The sequence below is a fragment of the Salvelinus alpinus genome, chromosome 5 (genome assembly GCF_045679555.1).
Source record: "Salvelinus alpinus chromosome 5, SLU_Salpinus.1, whole genome shotgun sequence".
Classification (NCBI taxonomy): Eukaryota; Metazoa; Chordata; class Actinopteri; order Salmoniformes; family Salmonidae; genus Salvelinus; species Salvelinus alpinus.
In genome coordinates, this window is record NC_092090.1 from 93,086,093 (window position 1) to 93,109,963 (window position 23,871).

The 23,871-nt window shown below is 46.4% G+C and overlaps 1 protein-coding gene across 2 annotated transcripts in view; it reads left to right on the forward strand.

Annotated features, from left to right (window-relative positions):
- LOC139577243 (glutamate receptor ionotropic, delta-2) overlaps positions 1-23,871 on the forward strand; it is a 662,466-nt gene that overhangs the window by 628,844 nt on the left and 9,751 nt on the right. The window lies entirely within an intron of this gene.

A 23,871-nucleotide genomic window follows, 5' to 3' on the forward strand; every position in this document is an offset into this window, starting at 1 on the left:
CGCTCGGCAACAATGTTGCCGGCTTTTGTATCACATTCACATGTTAAAACTGGAGGGGGACAAAAATGCAATTTCAGAATGTGGGGGGGCATGTCCCCCCCATCCCCAGTTAAAGTTATGCCCCTGGTATGAAGCATTACAAAAAGTAATAATAGTCAAGTGTTAATGCACTGTTCTGTGATAAGTCTGCAAGAAGCATGCAATACAAGGTGCATACATGCATAAATACACACACACACACACATTATTCTATCCTTGTGGGGACCTAAAATACATTTTTATTAAAAATCCTATTTTCCCTAACCCCTAACCCTAAACCTTAACCCTTATCATAACCCTAACCTTAACCCTAACTCTAACCTTTACCCTAATTCTAACCGTAACCCTAATTGTGTCCCTAACCCTAAACCAATGGCCATTTTAGCATGTAAATCTTGGTGGGGCAAAAAAAAGTATAATTGTGGGATGCATGCCAGCAAAGCCATTACACAAAACAATACATTAGTTGCACTCTAATGGTGACAAACGATGCAGACAACTGTTAGGGCCTATATAAAGCTGTCCCTGTAAGAACCGATGCTGGAGTAGAGAGGCAGGTATGGAGATTGAACATTTAATATTGCCACAGACATGGAACAGGACAGGAACAGCGTCAGAACCGGGTAGCACAAAGACATACGACAATTAATGCAAAAGTGGGGAACAGAGCTGGGGGACAGAGCTGGGGGACAGAGCTGGGGGACAGAGCTGGGGGACAGAGCTGGGGAACAGAGCTGGGGAACAGAGAACAGAGCTGGGGAACAGAGCAGGGGAACAGAGCTGGGGAACAGAGCTGGGGAACAGAGCTGGGGAACAGAGCTGGGGAACAGAGCTGGGGAGCAGAGCTGGGGAACAGAGAACAGAGCTGGGGAACAGAGCTGGGGAACAGAGCTGGAGAACAGAGAACAGAGCTGGGGAACAGAGAACAGAGCTGGGGAACAGAGCTGGGGAACAGAGCTGGGGAACAGAGCTGGAGAACAGAGAACAGAGCTGGGGAACAGAGAACAGAGCTGGGGAACAGAGCTGGGGAACAGAGCTGGGGGACAGAGCTGGGGGACAGAGCTGGGGAACAGTGCGTAATGCTGGGCAGCCTGGCACCCTCGAGCGCCAGGGAGGGAGAGTGGGAGCAGGCATGACAGTCCCAACAGCAGAGTCCCAACAGCAGTCCCAACACCTTACCACTGCTACACCTGGCTATCAGTGGAGCCTTGTCTGGCAGCGAAGCAGTTCATTCAGTCTTATTTACTGCCTTTTTAAAAAACATAGATGATATGGCTGACTTTCTTAAACAAATGTGGTTTCTAATGACAATTGAGGTGTACAAACTATGGCATAAGGGAACGATGAGCGGATAAGAGGCAATCCGTAATTTTGATTAAGACATTAATGAGCGAGCTAGGACATTTGTTTGTTTGTTCAGCACTTTTGAAATGTACAGTGACAGAATTCAGAACATGGGCCGTTCTTGCAGTGTTCTCCCTGTACACCAAGTCAGAACCGTAGGATAAATAAAGGGGGCATATAAGCAGACAATGACAGCTCTTACAATATTCTATGATTACATTTCTCTAAACAGGTTATAGGCTACAGAACAGTAAGCAAAATTAAGAGGGGAAAATAGACCAAATTACTAGGGTGAGGCACATGGACTACTAACAGCTTACCACACAACATACACTGTACTACACAACAAGTCAGATTTCGCAGTTCCAAGTTTACAGTTGTTTTGAATGCGGCACAAATCATGCTTCACTGACAGCATGGCCAATGTTGAATGTTTATCATTTTCAACTTGGAAAAGAGAGCCTTAATCCCAGACTTGGGACCACACAGCCACTCCACTGAATAGCAGGTTAGTGATTTCTTTGCAACGCTTGCAGTTAGCCACTGATTCCTTCCAAACCACTCATTGTTGAATTTGTTGTGTAATGTTTATGTCCAATGGCCGATGAGCACCGATACGTTTTATCTATAATTTCTCTTCATATGACAAGGATTAAAAAGGATTTGCCAGTAGATTGTTGACTTAATTCATGATGACTGCTAGCTAAGATTTTGAAAGTAATCTTAGCTAGCAGTCCAATCAAAGCAACTATATACACTGCTCAAAAAAATAAAGGGAACACTTAAACAACACAATGTAACTCCAAGTCAATCACACTTCTGTGAAATCAAACTGTCCACTTAGGAAGCAACACTGATTGACAATACATTTCCCATGCTGTTGTGCAAATGGAATAGACAAAAGGTGGAAATTATAGGCAATTAGCAAGACACCCCCAATAAAGGACTGATTCTGCAGGTGGTGACCACAGACCACTTCTCAGTTCCTATGCTTCCTGGCTGATGTTTTGGTCACTTTTGAATGCTGGCGGTGCTCTCGCTCTAGTGGTAGCATGAGACGGAGTCTACAACCCACACAAGTGGCTCAGGTAGTGCAGCTCATCCAGGATGGCACATCAATGCGAGCTGTGGCAAGAAGGTTTGCTGTGTCTGTCAGCGTAGTGTCCAGAGCATGGAGGCGCTACCAGGAGACAGGCCAGTACATCAGGAGACGTGGAGGAGGCCGTAGGAGGGCAACAACCCAGCAGCAGGACCGCTACCTCCGCCTTTGTGCAAGGAGGAGCACTACCAGAGCCCTGCAAAATGACCTCCAGCAGGCCACAAATGTGCATGTGTCTGCTCAAACGGTCAGAAACAGACTCAATGAGGGTGGTATGAGGGCCCGACGTCCACAGGTGGGGGTTGTGCTTACAGCCCAACACCGTGCAGGACGTTTGGCATTTGCCAGAGAACACCAATATTGGCAAATTCGCCACTGGCGCCCTGTGCTCTTCACAGATGAGAGCAGGTTCACACTGAGCACATGAGCACATGTGACAGACATGACAGAGTCTGGAGACGCCGTGGACAACGTTCTGCTGCCTGCACCATCCTCCAGCATGACCGGTTTGGCGGTGGGTCAGTCATGGTGTGGGGTGGCATTTCTTTGTGGGGCCGCACAGCCCTCCATGTGCTCACCAGAGGTAGCCTGACTGCCATTAGGTACCGAGATGAGATCCTCAGAGCCCTTGTGAGACCATATGCTGACACATGCACATTTGTGGCCTGCTGGAGGTCATTTTGCAGGGCTCTGGTAGTGCTCCTCCTTGCACAAAGGCGGAGGTAGCGGTCCTGCTGCTGGGTTGTTGCCCTCCTACGGCCTCCTCCACGTCTCCTGATGTACTGGCCTGTCTCCTGGTAGCGCCTCCATGCTCTGGACACTACGCTGACAGACACAGCAAACCTTCTTGCCACAGCTCGCATTGATGTGCCATCCTGGATGAGCTGCACTACCTGAGCCACTTGTGTGGGTTGTAGACTCCGTCTCATGCTACCACTAGAGTGAGAGCACCGCCAGCATTCAAAAGTGACCAAAACATCAGCCAGGAAGCATAGGAACTGAGAAGTGGTCTGTGGTCACCACCTGCAGAATCAGTCCTTTATTGGGGGTGTCTTGCTAATTGCCTATAATTTCCACCTTTTGTCTATTCCATTTGCACAACAGCACGTGAAATGTATTGTCAATCAGTGTTGCTTCCTAAGTGGACAGCTTGATTTAACAGAAGTGTGATTGACTTGGAGTTAAATTGTGTTGTTTAAGTGTTCCCTTTATTTTTTTGAGCAGTGTATATATAACGTTATTTGACATAATTCTATCTGTGGCCAATGACCTTGAGCGTTCTTGGATGGGCACTTCTAATGTAACTCTATGGCAGCATCCAAGAGGCTTGAATTTTCGAGTTCAACCCTTAGACTTGGTTGTGACGTAGTGTCCCCATGAGTGACAGAAGACTGAGCCAATCACGGCGCAACTAGAGAATATCACCAACCCCTACCGCTCTGTATTTTCCTGCCCCACCTAACCTGAATGATGGATTGCCACTGCACTAAACCTAACCAGTATGTTTAAAATAGCCTTTCTCCTAATGTTCCTTGTTTTACACACACACACACACACACACACACACACACACACACACACACACACACACACACACACACACACACACACACACACACACACACACACACACACAGTTTTGAGAAAGATTTAGACAGATCGGATTTTGTCAACTGCTGTATGGCGTTTTAGTGAAATGTCACCTTCTGTCATTCATTCAGCAGTCCATTTGTGAAAGGACTTTTGTGGAAGGACATAAAATGTTGTGATGGGATTATAGGTGGTTGTTAGATTGACAAAGTACACTAAGACAAAATGCCAAATCCCTTCTCTATTAGACATTTCCTTTGAGATTACTGACAAAGGCATGTAGTAAAACTCGATCATTCTGACATGCTCAAGTGTCCCACTCACCTTTAATGCTGCTGCACTGAGAAAGACATTTTGCTACATTTGTTTTCATTTCTAGACACACATAAGAGAGGAACTTGCATGCCATCATGTGGCGGTTGCTAGCTTCATTTGTATTTAAAAAGAAAACGTGTGTGTGTATTGTTTATACAGTGGGGAGAACAAGTATTTGATACACTGCCGATTTTGCAGGTTTTCCTACTTACAAAGCATGTAGAGGTCTGTAATTTTTATCATAGGTACACTTCAACTGTGAGAGACGGAATCTAAAACAAAAATCCAGAAAATCACATTGTATGATTTTTAAGTAATTCATTTGCATTTTATTGCATGACATAAGTATTTGATCACCTACCAACCAGTAAGAATTCCGGCTCTCACAGACCTGTTAGTTTTTCTTTAAGAAGCCCTCCTGTTCTTCACTCATTACCTGTATTAACTGCACCTGTTTGAACTCGTTACCTGTATAAAAGACACCTGTCCACACACTCAATCAAACAGACTCCAACCTCTCCACAATGGCCAAGACCAGAGAGCTGTGTAAGGACATCAGGGATACAATTGTAGACCTGCACAAGGCTGGGATGGGCTACAGGACAATAGGCAAGCAGCTTGGTGAGAAGGCAACAACTGTTGGCGCAATTATTAGAAAATGGAAGAAGTTCAAGATGACGGTCAATCACCCTCGGTCTGGGACTCCATGCAAGATCTCACCTCGTAGGGCATCAATGATCATGAGGAAGGTGAGGGATCAGCCCAGAACTACACGGCAGGACCTGGTCAATGACCTGAAGAGAGCTGGGACCACAGTCTCAAAGAAAACCATTAGTAACACACCATGCCGTCATGGATTAAAATCCTGCAGCGCACGCAAGGTCCCTCTGCTCAAGCCAGCGCATGTCCAGGCCCGTCTGAAGTTTGCCAATGACCATCTGGATGATCCAGAGGAGGAATGGGAGAAGGTCATGTGGTCTGATGAGACAAAAATAGAGTTTTTTGTCTAATCTCCACTCGCCGTGTTTGGAGGAAGAAGAAGGATGAGTACAACCCCAAGAACACCATCCCAACCGTGAAGCATGGAGGTGGAAACATCATTCTTTGGGGATGCTTTTCTGCAAAGGGGACAGGACGACTGCACCGTATTGAGGGGAGGATGGATGGGGCCATGTATCGCGAGATCTTGGCCAACAACCTCCTTCCCTCAGTAAGAGCATTGAAGATGGGTCGTGGCTGGTTCTTCCAGCATGACAACGACCCGAAACACACAGCCAGGGCAACTAAGGAGTGGCTCCGTAAGAAGCATCTCAAGGTCCTGGAGTGGCCTAGCCAGTCTCCAGACCTGAACCCAATAGAAAATCTTTGGAGGGAGCTGAAAGTCCGTATTGCCCAGCGACAGCCCCGAAACCTGAAGGATCTGGAGAAGGTCTGTATGGAGGAGTGGGCCAAAATCCCTGCTGCAGTGTGTGCAAACCTGGTCAAGAACTACAGGAAACGTATGATCTCTGTAATTGCACACAAAGGTTTCTGTACCAAATATTAAGTTCTGCTTTTCTGATGTATCAAATACTTATGTCATGCAATAAAATGCAAATTATTTACTTAAAAATCATACAATGTGATTTTCTGGATTTTTGTTTTAGATTCCGTCTCTCACAGTTGAAGTGTACCTATGATAAAAATTACAGACCTCTACATGCTTTGTAAGTAGGAAAACTTGCAAAATCGTCAGTGTATCAAATACTTGTTCTCCCCACTGTACGTGTGTGTGTGTTTGTGTGTGTGTGTGCGCATCTGCCTGTGTTTGTGTATGTGTGTGTGTGTGTTTGTTCGTGCATGTGTGCTTCTGCACGCTCCTGTGTGTGAGTGTGTGTGTGCGCGCGTGGTATATTTGTGTGTGTGTGTGTGTGTGTGTGTGTGTGTGTGTGTGTGTGTGTGTGTGTGTGTGTGTGTGTGTGTGTGTGTGTGTGTGCGTGCGTGCGTGCGTGCGTGCCTGCCTGCCTGCCTGCCTGCCTGCCTGCCTGCCTGCCTGCCTGCCTGCCTGCCTGCCTGCCTGCCTGCCTGCCTGCCTGCCTGCCTGCCTGCCTGCCTGCCTGCCTGCCTGCCTGCCTGCCTGCCTGCCTGCCTGCCTGCCTGCCTGCCTGCCTGCCTGCCTGCCTGCCTGCCTGCCTGCCTGCCTGCCTGCCTGCCTGCCTGCCTGCCTGCCTGCCTGCCTGCCTGCCTGCCTGCCTGCCTGCCTGCCTGCCTGCCTGCCTGCCTGCCTGCCTGCCTGCCTGCCTGCCTGCCTGCCTGCCTGCCTGCCTGCCTGCCTGCCTGCCTGCCTGCCTGCCTGCCTGCCTGCCTGCCTGCCTGCCTGCCTGCCTGCCTGCCTGCCTGCCTGCCTGCCTGCCTGCCTGCCTGCCTGCCTGCCTGCCTGCCTGCCTGCCTGCCTGCCTGCCTGCCTGCCTGCCTGCCTGCCTGCCTGCCTGCCTGCCTGCCTGCCTGCCTGCCTGCCTGCCTGCCTGCCTGCCTGCCTGCCTGCCTGCCTGCCTGCCTGCCTGCCTGCCTGCCTGCCTGCCTGCCTGCCTGCCTGCCTGCCTGCCTGCCTGCCTGCCTGCCTGCCTGCCTGCCTGCCTGCCTGCCTGCCTGCCTGCCTGCCTGCCTGCCTGCCTGCCTGCCTGCCTGCCTGCCTGCCTGCCTGCCTGCCTGCCTGCCTGCCTGCCTGCCTGCCTGCCTGCCTGCCTGCCTGCCTGCCTGCCTGCCTGCCTGCCTGCCTGCCTGCCTGCCTGCCTGCCTGCCTGCCTGCGTGCGTGCGTGCGTGCGTGCCAGTGTTCATTCCATTTAGACCACTTTATCTATTGATGCACAAAACGGCTGAATATTTGCGGTTATGAAAGTAAACAAGTTATTAATTGACTGTCCTATTTAATTCCTTGTCATTATTTCCAGGACAGCTCTTGGGGAGCACTTCCCAAACTCATTTTCATAAAACAGTGTTCCCTATGGTTCCTGCAACAATGCAAGGTCAATTACTGAGACAAAATTGTTGAGGAAAACATGTTTTTATCCAGACTTCAAGTCAATGAAGCACAAAGCTGAAATTATGGAGAAATTGTATTTGTCTCCCAGTAGTGGCAATGCAATGTTTCACTCTTTATGGTGTTCCCCACTATCATCACAAATAAATGTGTCTCCATGCATTGCCTCATTCGAAAGCGCAAGGAGATTTATTTTGCTGTTCACTCTGTGGCAGAGGAGAAGTCCATTTGAAGTTTTGCTGTGTGTGGGGATCATGTGGGGCTTGGAAATGGCATCAGTATTCATTATCAAACTGTGTCAACATTTTCTCAACTATTGGTATTTCAAAGCGTGGAATGGGATAGCTTGGGGTGGATATTGCTTTTGAATAAAAACAAGGGCATCTCCAAGGCTTTCGTTGGCCTTCTCAATCAGAACCTCAAGTCCTGGAAAGAAAACAGAGGCTCCGTAATCAAATATCTCCAAGCTATCGGTAGAAAGACAAATAGTCAGTGATTCATGTCTAATTGGAGAGGGAACCTGGGGATTTTAGAAGTCCACCGGTTATTGGAGAGGGAACCTGTGGATTTTAGAAGTCCACCGGTTATTGGAGAGGGAACCTGTGGATTTTAGAAGTCCACTGGTTATTGGAGAGGGAACCTGTGGATTTTAGAAGTCCACTGGTTATTGGAGAGGGAACCTGTGGATTTTGAAGTCCACCGGTTATTGGAGAGGGAACCTGTGGATTTTGAAGTCCACCGGTTATTGGAGAGGGAACCTGTGGATTTTGAAGTCCACCGGTTATTGGAGAGGGAACCTGGGGATTTTAGAAGTCCACCGGTTATTGGAGAGGGAACCTGTGGATTTTAGAAGTCCACTGGTCTTTGGAGAGGGAACCTGTGGATTTTGAAGTGCACTGTTTTTTTGAGAGGGAACCTGTGGATTTTGAAGTGCACTGCATATTGCGTATTGCTTCTGTCTCCTGTGTACTCACAGTGTTCAGAGTTTGCAATTCCCTGAGGATTAAGAGAAAGATGAAAAATAATTGATCTGCTTTGACACTGTGCAGAGAGAGAGAGAGAGAGAGAGAGAGGGAGAGAGGGAGGGAGGGAGGGAGGGAGGGAGAGAGAGAGGAGAGAGAGAGAGAGAGAGAGAGAGAGAGAGAGAGAGAGAGAGAGAGAGAGAGAGAGAGAGAGAGAGAGAGAGAGAGAGAGAGAGAGAGAGAGAGAGAGAGAGAGAGAGAGAGAGAGAGAGAGAGAGAGAGAGAGAGAGAGAGAGATGGGGCGTGCGTGTGTCAAGGACAGTTTGTCTTTGATAGAGTATTGCCATTCCATACCTCATTCCAAATGACTTGTTGTTTTCCTTGGTAGACTCAAACAACCAAGAAAACAGTTCCAAGAAAGCCATCCTGTTCCTTTTACTGGAGAGTGTGAGTCACCAGGCCACTGCACTGTGATGTGTATATATAATCTGCTGGACTGGTAAGGATGTGTGGTACCCAGACTGGTAAGGATGTGTGGTACCCAGACTGGTAAGGATGTGTGGTACCCAGACTGGTAAGGATGTGTGGTACCCAGACTGGTAAGGATGTGTGGTACCCAGACTGGTAAGGATGTGTGGTACCCAGACTGGTAAGGATGTGTGGTACCCAGACTGGTAAGGATGTATGGTACCCAGACTGGTAAGATGTGTGGTGCCCAGACTGGTAAGGATGTGTGGTACCCAGACTGGTAAGGATGTGTGGTACCCAGACTGGTAAGGATGTATGGTACCCAGACTGGTAAGATGTGTGGTGCCCAGACTGGTAAGGATGTGTGGTACCCAGACTGGTAAGGATGTGTGGTACCCAGACTGGTAAGGATGTGTGGTACCCAGACTGGTAAGGATGTATGGTACCCAGACTGGTAATGATGTGTGGTGCCCAGACTAGTAAGGATGTGTGATACCCAGACTGGTAAGGATGTGTGGTACCCAGACTGGTAAGGATGTGTGGTACCCAGACTGGTAAGGATGTCTGGTACCCAGACTGGTAAGGATGTGTGGTACCCAGACTGGTAATGATGTGTGGTACCCAGACTGGTAAGGATGTGTGGTACCCAGACTGGTAAGGATGTGTGGTACCCAGACTGGTAAGGATGTATGGTACCCAGACTGGTAAGGATGTGTGGTACCCAGACTGGTAAGGATGTGTGGTACCCAGACTGGTAAGGATGTGTGATACCCAGACTGGTAAGGATGTGTGGTACCCAGACTGGTAAGGATGTGTGGTACCCAGACTGGTAAGGATGTGTGGTGCTCAGACTGGTAAGGATGTGTGGTACCCAGACTGGTAATGATGTGTGATACCCAGACTGGTAAGGATGTGTGGTACCCAGACTGGTAAGGATGTGTGGTACCCAGACTGGTAAGGATGTGTGATACCCAGACTGGTAAGGATGTGTGGTACCCAGACTGGTAATGATGTGTGATACCCAGACTGGTAAGGATGTGTGGTACCCAGACTGGTAATGATGTGTGATACCCAGACTGGTAAGGATGTGTGATACCCAGACTGGTAAGGATGTGTGGTACCCAGACTTGTAAGGATGTGTGGTGCTCAGACTGGTAAGGATGTGTGGTACCCAGACTGGTAAGGATGTGTGGTACCCAGACTGGTAATGATGTGTGGTACCCAGACTGGTATGGATGTGTGGTACCCAGACTGGTAAGGATGTGTGGTACCCAGACTGGTAAGGATGTGTGGTGCTCAGACTGGTAAGGATGTGTGGTACCCAGACTGGTAAGGATGTGTGGTACCCAGACTGGTAATGACGTAGTGTAGACAGAGTAGAAATTATGTAGTGTAGACAGAGTGATAATGACATAGTGTAGACAGAGTGTAAATGACATAGTGTAGACAGAGTGGTAATGACATAGTGTAGACAGAGTGGTAATGACATAGTGTAGACAGAGTGGTAATGACATAGTGTAGACAGAGTGGTAATGACATAGTGTAGACAGAGTGGTAATGACGTAGTGTAGACAGAGTGGTAATGACATAGTGTAGAAAGAGTGGTAATGACATAGTGTAGACAGAGTGGTAATGAAATGATGTAGACAGAGTGGTAATGACGTAGTGTAGACAGAGTGGTAATGACATAGTGTAGACAGAGTGGTAATGACGTAGTGTAGACAGAGTGGTAATGACATAGTGTAGAAAGAGTGGTAATGACATAGTGTAGACAGAGTGGTAATGAAATGATGTAGACAGAGTGGTAATGACATAGTGTAGACAGAGTGGTAATGACATAGTGTAGACAGAGTGGTAATGAAATGATGTAGACAGAGTGGTAATGACATAGTGTAGAAAGAGTGGTAATGCCTCTGTTTTCAGGGGTGAGAACCCCTCAGAGCCTTGTTCTTTCTGGTGAACAGCACACACACACACACACAGTCTTGTACAGCTAACCTTGTGGGGACACACAATTCAGTCTCATTCAAAATCCTATTTTCCCTAAACCTAACCCTAACTCTAACCCGTACTCTTACCCTAACCTTAACCTTAAACCAAAAACCTAATCTTAACCCTAACTATAACCCAAAAACCTAGCCATAACCCTAACCCTAAAACTAACCCTAGCGCCTAACCTTAACCCTAACCCTAATTCTAACACTAATTCTAACCTTAACCCTAAACTCCCTAGAAATAGCATTTGACTTGCGACTAACAAAATACCCCCAGTTGGTCAAATTTTTGTTTGTTTACTATTATTGTGAATAGTTAAACACATCCACACACACAGACACAGACACACAAACACACACACACACAGACGTGCACACACGCACACACACGCACACACTCAGGGGCTGTAGGAGACACATGACAGCTGTAGATTCATATGCCTTCGTCTCTAATGTCTTTAGTGCTTACGCAGTACTGTGGAACGGTGCAGCAAGCCATGGCTCATAACGGCCTTTCATTTTTCATTGTTGTTCTTGTTGTGGCGGCGACGACGGAGTCCTCCTTGGTGCTATCATTTGGCTTGTTTGTCACAGGATGAATAAACAGTTTACTCCAACCAGACTGTAGAGTTTAAAAGCACAGTCTGGCTCTATTAGGAAAGTGCTGGGTAGCAGGATACACTGATGTAGAATCAGTGGTTAAGGAAAGTGTAAGGCCTCCAGTCTAGTGGCACCTAGTACAATGCAGGCATCAACCACATTCATTACATCGCCTAAAGAGTAGGGAATGCTCGGCCAGGAAACTCGTACTTTAATTGTTTAAGAATTCTAGAATCGGTGTGGGTGGAGCGCTCACAAAGTGGATGTGTTATTGATCCCTAGTGATGGTGTTCCGCCACCAGTGGCACAGTGACAGCTTTCTTCTTAGAACTTGAGGGTCCGCGTCCTTTGTTATTCCAACCAAGGCCTCGGGGGTCGCTTTTCCGGTTTGTGGAAAGGACTCCATTTTTAAGTGAGGCTCTACTGTGGCTACGGCGAAAAAGGGGTTGACACCTGACATCAAGTTCATTTCCCATCATCTGGAACAGTGACAGAGCTGTCACTTAAAGTCCAATGCATCAAGATGAGAAAATATCACGCCCCTGAAACTGTCATTAAAGCTCATAAGTGGGACTTAATGACTGAGTGGTTGACGTTTCTGCTATCAGAGATTTTCCTCAGTAGTTTTCTTTTTCCCAGTACACGGCTCGCGCCACTGTCAAGACACATTTGCAAGTATAATTAAGATCACTTTTATGTTATGGGCTCCCAAGTGACACAGCGGTCTAAGGCACTGCATCTCAGTGCTAGAGACATCAGTACAGATGCCGGTTCGATTCCAGGCTTTATCATAAATACAGTCAATAAGAGACAAGGAAGACAGTCATTGAGAGACAATAGAAACAATCAATAAGAGAAAATAGACAGTCAATAAGAGACAATAAAGATATTTAAGAGACAATTAAGAGACAATAAAGACAGTCATTGAGAGACAGTCAATGAGAGACAATAAAGACAGTGAATTATAGTAGAAAAAAGTCAGTCCATGTGTGGTCCATAATGATTCTGTTCACTATTGGCTACAGTATTAACTATACTGCCTGCTGGACCAACTAGTGATTGTCATTCAGAAGCCTTATTGCCACTGGGATAAAATATTGTTTGGGTCTATTATTTTCATGCCCTGGTGCCCGGTAATGTCCTGGTGCCCGGTAACGCCCTGGTGCCCTGTAACACCCTGGTGCCCCGTAACAAATCAAATCAAATGTTATTTGTCACATACACATGGTTAGCAGATGTTAATGCGAGTGTAGCGAAATGCTTGTGCTTCTAGTTCCGACAATGCAGTAATAACCAACGAGTAATCTAACCTAACAATTCCCCAACTACTACCTTATACACACAAGTGTAACGGGATAAAGAATATGTACATAAAGATATATGAATGAGTGATGGTACAGAACGGCATAGGCAGATGCAGTAGATGGTATAGAGTACAGTATATACATATGAGATGAGTAATGTAGGGTATATAAACATAAAGTGGCATAGTTTAAAGTGGCTAGTGGTTCACGCTTTCAGTTTCGCGCGAATGCTGCCATCAATCCACGGTTTCTGGTTTGGGAATGTTTTAATCGTTGCTGTGGGTACGACATCGCCGAAGCACTTGCTAATAAACTCGCTCACTGAATCAGCGTATTCGTCAATGTTGTTGTTGGACGCAATGCGGAACGTATCCCAGTCCACGTGATCGAAGCAGTCTTGAAGCGTGGAATCAGATTGGTCGGACCAGCGTTGGACAGACCTGAGCTCGGGAGCTTCATGTTTAAGTTTCTGTCTGTAGGCTGGAAGCAACAAAATGGAGTCGTGGTCAGCTTTTCCGAAAGGAGGGCGGGGGAGGGCCTTATATGCGTCGCGGAAGTTAGAATAACAATGATCCAGGGTTTTACCAGCCCTGGTAGCACAATCGATATGCTGATAGAATTTAGGGAGTCTTGTTTTCAGATTAGCCTTGTTAAAATCCCCAGCTACAATGAATGCAGCCTCAGGATGTGTGGTTTCCAGTTTACATAGAGTCAGATAAAGTTCGTTCAGGGCCATCGATGTGTCTGCTTGGGGGGGGAATATATACGGCTGTGATTATAATCGAAGAGAATTCCTTTGGTAGATAATGCGGTCGACATTTGATTGTGAGGAATTCTAAATCAGGTGAACAGAAGGACTTGAGTTCCTGTATATTGTTATGATCACACCACGTCTCGTTAATCATAAGGCATACCCCCCCGCCCCTCTTCTTACCAGAAAGATGCTTGTTTCTGTCGGCGCGATGCGTGAAGAAACCAGCTGGCTGCACCGACTCCGTTAACGTCTCTCGAGTGAGCCATGTTTCCGTGAAGAAAAGAACATTACAGTCTCTGATGTCTCTCTGGAATGCTACCCTTGCTCGGATTTCATCAACCTTGTTGTCAAGAGACTGGACATTGGCGAGTAGCATGCTCGGGAGTGGAGCGCGATGTGCCCGTCTCCGGAGCCTGACCAGAAGACCGCTTCGTTTGCCCCTTTTACGGCGTCGTTGTTTAGGGTCGCCGGCTGGGATCCGATCCATTGTTCTGGGTGGAAGGCAAAACACAGGATCCGCTTCGGGAGAGTCATATTCCTGGTCGTAATGATGGTGAGTTGACGTTGCTCTTATATTCAGTAGTTCCTCCCGACTGTATGTAATGAAACCTAAGATTACCTGGGGTACCAATGTAAGAAATAACACGTAAAAAAACTAAATACTGCATAGTTTCCTAGGAACGAGAAGCGAGGCGGCCATCTCTGTCGGCGCTGGAAGTAGATAACACCCTGGTGCCCGGTAACATTCTGGTGCCCGGTAACATCCTGGTGCCTGGTAACATTCTGGTGCCCGGTAACATCCTGGTGCCCGGTAACATTCTGGTGCCCGGTAACATTCTGGTGCCCGGTAACATCCTGGTACCTGGTAACATTCTGGTGCCCGTTAACACCCTGGTGCCTGGTAACATTCTGGTGCCCGTTAACACCCTGGTGCCCTGTAACACCCTGGTGCACGGTAACACCCTGGTGCCCTGTAACACCCTGGTGCCTGGTAACATTCTGGTGCCCGGTAACACCCTGGTGCCTGGTAACACCCTGGTGCACAGTAACATTCTGGTGCCTGGTAACACCCTGGTGCCCTGTAACACCCTGGTGCCTGGTAACATTCTGGTGCCCGGTAACACCCTGGTGCCTGGTAACACCCTGGTGCACAGTAACATTCTGGTGCCTGGCAACACCCTGGTGCACGGTAACACCCTGGTGCACGGTAACACCCTGGTGCACGGTAACACCCTGGTGCCCTGTAACACCCTGGTGCACGGTAACACCCTGGTGCACGGTAACACCCTGGTGCACGGTAACACCCTGGTGCCCTGTAACACCCTGGTGCACGGTAACACCCTGGTGCACGGTAACACCCTGGTGCCCGGTAACACCCTGGTGCCCGGTAACATTCTGGTGCACGGTAACACCCTGGTGCACGGTAACACCCTGGTGCACGGTAACACCCTGGTGCCCTGTAACACCCTGGTGCCCTGTAACACCCTGGTGCCCTGTAACACCCTGGTGCACGGTAACACCCTGGTGCACGGTAACACCCTGGTGCACGGTAACACCCTGGTGCCCGGTAACATTCTGGTGCCCTGTAACACCCTGGTGCCCGGTAACATTCTGGTGCCCTGTAACACCCTGGTGCACGGTAACACCCTGGTGCCCTGTATCACCCTGGTGCACGGTAACACCCTGGTGCACAGTAACATTCTGGTGCCCTGTAACACCCTGGTGCACGGTAACACCCTGGTGCACGGTAACACCCTGGTGCCCTGTAACACCCTGGTGCACGGTAACACCCTGGTGCCCTGTATCACCCTGGTGCACGGTAACACCCTGGTGCACAGTAACATTCTGGTGCCCTGTAACACCCTGGTGCACGGCAACACCCTGGTGCACGGTAACACCCTGGTGCCCTGTAACACCCTGGTGCACGGTAACACCCTGGTGCACGGTAACACCCTGGTGCCCTGTAACACCCTGGTGCCCTGTAACACCCTGGTGCCCTGTAACACCCTGGTTCCCTGTAACACCCTGGTGCACGGTAACACCCTGGTGCACGGTAACACCCTGGTGCCCTGTAACACCCTGGTGCCCTGTAACACCCTGGTGCCCTGTAACACCCTGGTGCCCTGTAACACCCTGGTGCCCTGTAACACCCTGGTGCCCTGTAACACCCTGGTGCACGGTAACACCCTGGTGCCCTGTAACACCCTGGTGCCCTGTAACACCCTGGTGCACGGTAACACCCTGGTGCACGGTAACACCCTGGTGCCCGGTAACACCCTGGTGCCCGGTAACATTCTGGTGCCCGGTAACATCCTGGTGCCCGGTAACATTCTGGTGCCCGGTAACATCGCCCCTTAGGGACGTCTAGAGGATGTCTGGGGTGTGGAGTCCATGAGTATGTAATGAAGCAATTTGCCTGTGAATATGACACTAGACCCCGGATTTATCAATGTGTGTGTGTGTGTGTGTGTGTGTGTGTGTGTGTGTGTGTGTGTGTGTGTGTGTGTGTGTGTGTGTGTGTGTGTGTGTGTGTGTGTGTGTGTGTGTGTGTGTGTGTGTGTGTGTGTGTGTGTGTGTGTGTGTGTGTATGTGTGCACGCTAATACGTGTACATGAACATGTACGTGAGTGCTACATGTGTGGGTACACATACAACACTGTGTGTTTTATGTGCTGTTGTGTTCAACTGAAATGTAGCATCTCTAAATGAGTTGTTTTATCTGGCTCTCAGACGTTATTATTTGTTTGCATCAAACAGGATTTTTTGTTGTTGATTTTATTCCTTTTTTCCCCCTTTTTTTTTTATCTTGTCCTCCCTTTAGTCTTATCAAGTAGGGTAGTTTGTCTGCCACTGTCAGAGCCATCTAATAACATGTGATTATTTCTGCTGCAGTCGGTTGCCATGGCAACAGCTCCAGCAGTCCTCACTAATGGCCATGCAGAGCCCAGGAGGCAGATAGGCTGGCTAGTAAAGACATACAGACTGAACTGGCTGACTGGGGGAGCAACAAACACATTTACATCCCACCACCCCCAACAATAGACTGCATACATTACATGCTGTGACATTAGATTATTTTCCTGGAACAGGTGATGTATGAGAGCTTTTTCCCTAATAACACGGAACTCCTTGGCAAGGCCTTGATGTCATGAAGTGTGTGTGTGTGTGTGTGTGTGTGTGTGTGTGTGTGTGTGTGTGTGTGTGTGTGTGTGTGTGTGTGTGTGTGTGTGTGTGTGTGTGTGTGTGTGTGTGTGTGTGTGTGTGTGTGTGTGTGTTGTCACCAGAGGGCATGAGTGAGAATGATTAGGTCATTACAATGGGTTATGGACCATAGCTAGGTGACTGTTCAGAGTTATATACTGTATGGGTTATGGACCATAGCTAGGTGACTGTTCAGAGTTATATACTGTAAGGGTTATGGACCAGAGATAGGTGACTATTCAGAGTTGTCTGTGGGTTATGGACCAGAGCTAGGTAACTTTTCAGAGTTATATACTTTATGGGTTATGGACCATAGCTAGGTGACTATTCAGAGTTATATACTGTATGGGTTATGGACCAGAGATAGGTGACTATTCAGAGTTATATACTGTATGGGTTATGGACCAGAGCTAGGTAACTTTTCAGAGTTATATACTGTATGGGTTATGGACCAGAGCTAGGTGACTATTCAGAGTTATATACTTTATGGGTTATGGACCAGAGCTAGGTAACTTTTCAGAGTTATATACTGTCTGGGTTATGGACCAGAGCTAGGTGACTATTCATAGTTATATACTTTATGGGTTATGGACCAGAGCTAGGTAACTTTTCAGAGTTATCTGTGTGTTATGGACCAGAGCTAGGTGACTATTCAGAGTTATCTATGCCTTTAAAAAATATATGTCCTTGAGCTGTTATTGAGCTGTTTTGTGTGGACCCCAGGAAGATTAGCTTCTGCTTTTGCAACAGCTAATGGGGATCCTAATAAAATACCAAAAAATATATGGCCCATGCCATGGAGAACCTGTAAGAGGAAAACACCAACCTACTGTACGCACACACACACACACACAGTCCCTGACCCAGTCCCTGACCTGACCCAGTTCCTGACCCAGACCCAGTTCCTGACCCAGTCACAACAGTGATACGGAGGTTGAGAGTGGCAATGCTTTAATTATTTACAGTATGTACCGGCCCAGACAAGCCATCCTATCCTTGGAGGTGACATTTCTATAGCCCCAGTTGGAGCTCATCTGTTGGGTGATAACACCTGTCATCACTGCACAGGGCCCGGGGAACTGTAGGCCCATCATCCCTCCATCCTTCCATCCCTCCATCCCTCTGTCCCTCCATTCCTCTGTCCCTCCATCCCTCAATCTCTCCATCCCTCCATCCTCCATCTCTCCATCCCTCCATCTCTCCATCCCTCCATCCCTCCATTTCTCCATCCCTCCATCTCTCCATCCCTAGGTCCTTCCATCCCTCTGTCCCTCCATTCCTCTGTCCCTCCATCCCCCAGTCCTTCCATCCCCCAGTCCCTCCATTCCTCTGTCCCTCCATCCCTCAGTCCCTCCATTCCCCAGTCCTTTCATTCCTCTGTCATTTCATTCCTCTGTCCCTCCATTCCTCTGTCCCTCCATCCCTCAGTCCTTCCATTCCTCTGTCATTTCATTCCTCTGTCCCTCCATTCCTCTGTCCCTCCATCCCTCAGTCCTTCCATCCCTCAGTCCTTCCATCCCTCAGTCCTTTTATTCCTCTGTCATTCCTCTGTGGTTGTTAATAAATTCAAGGCCCATTGGTCTCAATGAGCAGAGACCCTTCAGAGTTATAATTCATTAAGAACACAGGGTGTTAATTTGTTTGAGCAGCAGCTGTTCAGATTGTCAAGGTCATAAAGGTTGTCTGGCGCCCTTATATACCGTTCACCACCAATGATCTTCTGTCCCACGGCTGCTGTTGCTAGCCTCTCGAGACAGAGGGTGATCAATAGACACTATTGGCTATTAAAGTGAGAATACAAAATGGTGGATTTGTAAAGTCGGGCCTGTACCCAGGCTGCGTAATCTCTCTCCTTTTCCAAATGATTAGTTATCACAGGCCCAACAGCATCAAATGGATTTTTATTTCAGAAGAAGAACTGAGGGAAGGAAAAAGGCACATGGAGACAGTATAATTGGGGTGTGGAGGGGGGAGGAGGAGGGGGACTCCTCTTTTGTATTGCCTGTGTTGACTCATGGCTCAAATGAAACACAAATGGTGTCCGAAAGAAGAAAAAAGACTGACTGTTTGGACATCACAGTGTGCTGTGAGTAGACTAGACTGGCTTTGAATGCATAGAAGACTGAGCTCAGTGGTAGCTGTGATTAGATGAATGATCTGTAATGTGAAAGGGACCATGTCTTACTCCGTGTTTTGCTACATGAGTAACTTGATGCGATATCTGTTCTTGATCAAAATATTGCAATACAAGAAGCAACATTTCCACAGTAATAAAACATGCTGAATTTTGATCATATTACTCACGATACTTGCAGCGGGATTAGTCTCCAAATCTCTCTTTCCAATATCCATGAATAGGCAGCAATAATATAAGCTTATCCTATTGCTGTAAAGTATCGCTAGCTCTGGTCCAGGGCATTAGTGCACAACATATCCATTGGAGGAACGTGCACTAACGCCCTGGACCAGAGCTAGAAAACCACAATCATCATCATGTCACCTAGGAGGCTCAGCAGCATATCCCCTGGCTGGTCAAAGCAGAGGATCTTTCTAATGGACATGTCAATGGTAAACATCTGATCTTACACATAAAGGCGTGAGACTAGGCAGAGCACTGAGATTCCAATTAGTGCATGAGGGCAGTGATAAATGACTATGCTTTCAGGTCAGCTGTGTTACAGTGATAAATGACTATGCTTTCAGGGCAGCTGTGTTACAGTGATAAATGACTATGCTTTCAGGGCAGCTGTGTTACAGTGATAAACGACTATGCTTTCAGGTCAGCTGTGTTACAGTGATAAACGACTATGCTTTCAGGTCAGCTGTGTTACATTGATAAATGACTATGCTTTCAGGTCAGCTGTGTGACATTGATAAATGACTATGCTTTCAGGTCAGCTGTGTAACATTGATAAACGACTATGCTTTCAGGTCAGCTGTGTGACATTGATAAATGACTATGCTTTCAGGTCAGCTGTGTGACATTGATAAATTACAATTTTTTCGTTGATGAGTTTTGGCCACAATCTCAAGTCTTTTATTTACCCCAAAGTATAGTCACTTTTTTCAGTTGTTTTTTTTATTAGCTATAAAAATGTATCCCTCGTGTGTGTGTGTGTGTGTGTGTGTGTGTGTGTGTGTGTGTGTGTGTGTGTGTGTGTGTGTGTGTGTGTGTGTGTGTGTGTGTGTGTGTGTGTGTGTGTGTGTGTGTGTGTGTGTGTGTGTGTGTGTGTGTGTGTGTGCGCGCGTCGGTGGATTGGAGGTTGGGTTAAAAATCAAAACTGTAAGGAAAATATAAAAGACAAAGTTTTCTGAAATGTTGACAAACAAACGCCTTGAAAAATCTCAACCACTTGGATGACTTCCTGCATGTTGATAGCTGAGGTATCTCCCTCATTCCATTCCATCAGATTGAGTGCAATAACTCCTTTCGTTGTATCCTTTTCGGGCTTGTCTTTGTTGGAGGCGAAACAACTACAGTATCAATCATCGAGCTCAAATCTCCATCGAGACTGACTCTGATGAATCATCATTACATTTCTTCCAACGTTGTCTCTGTTTCTGATTGGTTGTTTCACTCACATGATTTCCTATTTTTGATTCCATTTGAGCCAACTTTGAGTGATCTGTTATGCGTGGTTTATCTGAATTAGATACCTTAGTCTCCCAACAGTGATCCCAGATTAGACCTTAGTCTCCCAACAGTAATCCCAGATCAGACCTTAGTCTCCCAACAGTAATCCCAGATCAGACCTTAGTCTCCCAACAGTAATCCCAGATCAGACCTTAGTCTCCCAACAGTAATCCCAGATCAGACCTTAGTCTCCCAACAGTAATCCCAGATCAGACCTTAGTCTCCCAACAGTAATCCCAGATCAGACTTTAGTCTCCCAACAGTCATCCCAGATCAGACCATTGTCTCCCAACAGTAATCCCAGATCAGACTTTAGTCTCCCAACAGTAATCCCAGATCAAACCTTAGTCTCCCAACAGTAATCCCAGATCAGACTTTAGTCTCCCAACAGTCATCCCAGATCAGACCATTGTCTCCCAACAGTCATCCCAGATCAGACCTTAGTCTCCCAACAGTAATCCCAGATCAGACCATTGTCTCCCAACAGTAATCCCAGATCAGACCTTAGTCTCCCAACAGTGATCCCAGATCAGACCTTAGTCTCCTAACAGTAATCCCAGATCAGACCTTAGTCTCCTAACAGTAATCCCAGATCAGACCTTAGTCTCCCAACAGTAATCCCAGATCAGACCTTAGTCTCCCAACAGTAATCCCAGATCAGACCATAGTCTCCCAACAGTGATCCCAGATCAGACCTTAGTCTCCCAACAGTGATCCCAGATCAGACCTTAGTCTCCCAACAGTGATCCCAGATCAGACCTTAGTCTCCCAACAGTGATCCCAGATCAGACCTTACATTTCTCCTAAACGCAACTCTCTCTCAAAGGCTTTATTCCGTCCTTGTAGCCCATCTGGCCATGTCTGCTATCTGTTCTAAGTCGAGAGGATAAAATAGTGTCTATAATAGAAAATTACACTACCGTTCAAAAGTTTGGGGTCACTTAGAAATGTCCTTGTTTTTGAAAGAAAAGCACAGTTGTTGTCCATTAAAATAACATCAAATTGATCAGAAATACAGTGTAGACATTGTTGATGTGGTAAATAACTATTTTAGCTGGAAGTGGCTGATTTTTTATGGTGTATCTACATAGGCGTACAGAGGCCGATTATCAGCAACCATCACTCCTGTGTTCCAATGGCACGTTGTGTTAGCTAATCCAAGTTTATCATTTTAAAAGGCTAACTGATCATTAGAAAATCCTTTTGCAATTATGTTAGCACGAATTTTAGAAGAAAGGTCCTTGTTTCTGGCCATTTTGAGCCTGTAATCGAACCCACGAATGCTGATGCTCCAGATACTTGTCATGATTGTTGGAATAAATGGACCAAGGTGCAGCGTGCGTAGAGTTCCACATGTTTATTAGATGAAACTCACAAAAAAAACAATAAAGAGTAACGAAACGTGAAACAAATGCAGTGCTCACAGACACTACACAAAAACAAGATCCCTCAAAAAGCCAGTGGGAAAAGGCTGCCTAAATATGATCCCCAATCAGAGACAACGAAAAACAGCTGCCTCTGATTGGGAACCATACCAGGCCAATATAGAAAAACAAAAACACCTAGATAGGAACACCCCCTCCCCCCCTAGTCACACCCGACCTAACCAAAATAGAGAATAGAAAAGGCTCTCTTTTGGTCAGGGCGTGACAATACTCAGCTATTCTAAAGAAGGCCAGTTTTATTGCTTCTTTAATTAATCAGAACAACAGTTTTCAGCTGTGCTAACATAATTGCAAAAGGGTTTTCTAACAATCAATTAGCCTTTTCAAATGATAAACTTGGATTAGCTAACACAACGTGTCATTGGAACACAGGAGTGATGGTTGCTGATAATGGGCCTCTGTATGGCTAAGTAGATATTCCATAAAAATTCAGCTGTTTCCCGCTACAATAGTCATTTACAACATTAACAATGTCTATGCTGTATTTCTGATCAATTTGATGTTTTTACCTTTATTTAACTAGGCAAGTCAGTTAAGAATAAATTCTTATTTTCAATGATGGCCTAGGAACAGTGGGTTAACTGCCGTGTTCAGATGTGGAACGACAGATATTTACCTTGTCAGCTCAGGGATTCGATCTTGCAAATTTTCGGGTTACAAGTCCAATGCTCTAACCACTAGGCTACCTGCCGCCCCTGTTATTTTAGTTGACAAAAAATGTGCTTTTCTTTCAAAAACAAGGACATTTCTAAGTGACCCCAAACTTTTTAACGGTAGTGTTTATGTTATTGAAATAAAACATGCTCCTCTGTGACATTATTCATTTGCCAATTATGTAAACTACTGTTTCAATACATTTGCATTTTAGATAGATAGGGAGCATTTTTACATGCTGTACTTAGTAGGGGCACAGTCAAAGATAAGCATTGTCATTCAAGTCACTTGTGTGGGTACGTGTGTGTGCATGTGTGTTTGCAGTTAATTTTGTTTCCTGCAACACCGCAAATCAAACCTCTGAAATACAACACCGTAAATCAGGGTTGTCAAACTCATTCCACAGAGAACCGAGTGTCTGCATGTTTTTGTTTTTTTCCTTTCAATTAAGCCCTAGACAACCAGGTGAGGGGATTTCCTTACTAATTAGTGACCTTAATTCATCAATCAGGTACAAGGGAGGAGTAAAAACCCGTGAAAGATGAGTTTAACACGTGATGTAAGAGGCCACCAGTTAACCTTTACTGTTTTTTAGTGGATGTGATAAATAATTTCCTTTATCTGGACAGCATAATATAATTACAGCAAAGTACTTACACTCTGCTACAAAACATGTTCATATTTCTTAGAATTACTTTGACAGGCTAATACAGCTGTCACTCTGTGGCACCGTTATCTGGCCAATATCGCCCTCTAGTGTTGGAGGACCATTCACACAACTGCAGAGAATCAGGGTTGGATCTCAATTGTATTTTTTTTATTCCTCATGTCCTCTCCTCCTGTTTTTTTTCCCCTCCTCTGACCTCTTCTAATGCGTTTAGAGAAGGATGCAAGGAATCAAGGAAACGTAATTAAGATTCAACCGTCAGATCATCATGGAATGTGAACGACACGAATCATGCTCAGTGGATTCCTTTGAATAAAAACAACCATCTTTTAGTTTAGCCGTATATATACAGTGCCTCGTGAAATGTCCATCAATGACAAAAACAAATGGCAATTTTGACAAAAACATTGGATATATGTTGCTCTAAGAGTTGGTAGAAGCTTCTTCAAAATGACTCACAGATGTAATGGCTGCCAAATGTGCTTCCACCAAGAAGGAACTCTGGGGTTTAAAGATGTATGCAATCGAGACATCATCTTTTTTAATATTTTTTATTCATGTTTAACTTGGAACATTTTCTATAATTTGTCTTTCACTTTGAAAATGTTGAGTAGGTTGTGTAGATCAGTAATTTATTTCCTTTTGAGATTTAACACAGCGAAAGGGGTGTGTAGACTTTCACTAGCGGCTGTATATGGCTCTAAGCTACTTACTACAACCTGAAGAAAATGTGATGCGGTCCAATCTGAATGTGATTTCCTGTTCCTGTATACACCTACAG